Source organism: Ovis canadensis, chromosome 14, assembly GCF_042477335.2.
Source record: "Ovis canadensis isolate MfBH-ARS-UI-01 breed Bighorn chromosome 14, ARS-UI_OviCan_v2, whole genome shotgun sequence".
NCBI classification, from domain to species: Eukaryota; Metazoa; Chordata; class Mammalia; order Artiodactyla; family Bovidae; genus Ovis; species Ovis canadensis.
Genome location: NC_091258.1, coordinates 69410665 through 69413691, shown reverse-complemented (window position 1 = coordinate 69413691; position 3027 = coordinate 69410665).

The following is a 3027-nucleotide window of genomic DNA, read 5'->3' as shown; positions in this document are numbered from 1 at the left end:
TTGATGATGGACAGGGAGGCCTGGCATGCTGCGGTCCATGGAGTCACAAAGGGCCAGACACGACTGAGCAACTGAACTGGACTGAACTGAACTGAACTGAACTGAAAGGTTTAAAAAGTCGGAATAATATTTGGTGACATGTGAAAACCACGCAATTCGAATTTCAGTGTCTATAAATAAAGTTTTATTGGGACACAGCCACACCTTTTCATTTCCATATTGTCTGTGGCTGCTTTCCTATTACAGTAGCAAGAGAACTATGGATCACAAATCCGAAAATATTTACAACCTGGCCCTTTCAGGGTATAGGCTGATCCCGAAAATAGAGGATAACAGAAGGAGACGTACTTTACAGGCAGGAGTAATGTGGGAGGCCTTCTCAGAGGAGGTGAAGCAGCAAAGCGTCACGAGGCATTTAGGAAAGTCCAAATATGGTTAAACCAATGAAACCAATGTTAAATATCCTGAGTGTGAATTTACTTTAGGTTTTCTAGATACCTTGTATAAGCAGAATTATGCAGTATGTATCTTTTGTGACCGGCTTTATTCCACTTAGCATAGTGACCACCAAGGTTTATCCGTGCTCTCACATATATCAGAATTTCCTTCCTTTTTGACTGAATAATATCCCGTTGCATGTGTATACCACATTTTATTTACCCATTTGTTAGTCGATGGGTTGCTTCCACATTTCAGTTTTTGTGAATAAGGGTGCTATGAAGATGGGTATACAAAGATCTTTTTCAGTCTCTGCTTTCAATTCTTTTGGATAAATACCCAGAAGTCGAATTTCTGGGTCATAGAGTAATTTTATTTTTAATTATTTGAGAAACATCCATACTGTTTTCCATTGCAGTGGTGCCATTTTACATTCGCAATGACAGTGTACAAGGGTTCCATTTCTCCACGTCTTTACCAACACTTGTCATTTTCTGTTTTTTAGATGGTAGCCATCTTAATTGGTGTGAGGTGGTACTCATTGTGTTTTTTATTTTATTTTTTAGTTATTTCTTTTATTTATTTCTGTTTGGCTGCGCTAGGTCTTTGCCGCCGTACTCAGGCTCTCGTTAGTTCTGGAGAGTGGGGGCTGCTCTGTAGTTGTGGTACCTGGCCTTCTCATTGTGGTGGCTTCTCTCTTGTTGCAGAGCATAGGCTCTAGGGGTACACGGGCTTCAGGAGTTGCAACATGTTGGCTCAGCAGTTGCAGTTCACGGGCTGTAGAGCACAGGCTCAGTAGTTATGGTGCACCAGCTTCGCTGCTCCTTGGCACGTGGGATCTTCCTGGACCAGGGATCGAACCCGTGTCCCCTGCATGGGCAGGAGGATTCTTATCCACTGCACCACCAGGAAGGTCCTCTCACTGCGGATTTGATTTGCATTCTCCTAATGCTCAGTGACGTTGAGCATCTTTTCAAGTGCTTATTTGCCATTCTTATATCTTCTTTGGAGAAATATCTATTCAAATCCTTTGTCCGTTTTTTTTCTTTGTCCATTTTTAATTGAAACTAACATTTAATTAATCTCTACATGTTATATTTTCTTGAAGAGATCTCTAGTCTTTCCTAGTCTTCTGTTTTCCTCTATTTCTTTGCATTGATCACTGAGGAAGGCTTTATCTCTCCTTGCTGTTCTTTGGGACTCCGCATTCAGATGGGCATATCTTTCCTTTTCTCCTTTGCCTTTAGCGCCTCGTCTTTTCTCAGCTATTTGTAAGGCCTCCTCAGACAACCATTTTGCCTTTTTGCATTTCTTTTTCTTGGGGATGATCTTGGTCACTGCCTCCTGTACAATGTCATGAACCTCTGTTCGTAGTTCTTCAGGCCCTCTGTCTATCATATGTAATCCCTTGAATCTATTTGTCACTTCCACTGTATAATCGTAAGGGGTTTGATTTAGGTCATACCTGAATGGTCTAGTGGTTTTCCCTACTTTCTTCAATTTAAGTCAAAATTTTGCAATAAGGAGTTCGTGATCTGAGCCACAGTCAGCTCCCAGTCTTGTTTTTGCTGACTGTATAGAGCTTCTCCATCTTCAGCTGCAAAGAATAGAATCCCTCTGATTTCAGTATGGACCATCTGGTAATGTCCATGTGTGGAGCTGTCTCTTGTGTTGCTGGAAAAGGGTGTTTGCTATGACCCTCTTAAAGTTTGCAAAACTGTTAGCCTTTGCCCTACTTCATTTTGGAGAGAGAGACATACAGTGGATGTGAGTGTTAATAAGGTATATTCAAGTATTTATTGTACTGCTCCTGCAAATTTTCTCTAGGTTTGAAGATTTAAAAAAAAAAAAAACAAAACCCAGGACAAAAACAAAGTACATTTTCCTCTCCTGTGGAGTCACTGAATTTGTTGAATATTTATCAAGCACCTAGGGCGTGTCAGACATTAGACAAGAGCAGTGAACACAACCCTGACCTCGGGGCACTAGCATACCAGGAGCTCATCATATATCACAAGGTTTATTTGCTTCTCAGCACTTAATGCTGTGTCAGGATCTTATTTACTAATCTGTTTAGGAGGTTTTACATTGCTTTTTCCGGCCGCACCTCCTTCCACCTCTGCTAGAAGGAACCCCGTGAACAGGAACTGTGTCCGTCTCCTTCAGTCTGTCTCCAGGGCCCAGTACATAGTGGGCTTTCCACTGACATTTCTTTAACTGTAAACTATGTGAGTAGAGACTATCTCTGTCTCCGAGCTCCATCAGGAGCCTAGAACTGGGCCGGGCACATAGTAGGTGTTCAGTAAATACCTGTTGAATGAAAGAATGTAAGTGCTGAAGAGAGCAAGGATCTCCTGCTTTTCTCAGCTCTAGTTTCTGGAGGAGCACCTGGCACATAGTAGGTGCTCAGTACACATAAGTTGAAAGAATGAATGTTAGATCCAAGCGCTCAGGGCAGAGACTTCTGGGTTTCGAAGAATGTCTCCTTAGCTCCCAGCTCCACGCCTGGCACACAGTAGGTGCTCAGCCAACCCGCCCCAGCGCGCACTCCCCTGGGCCTCCCTGACCCCGCCTCTGCCTGAGGGGCGG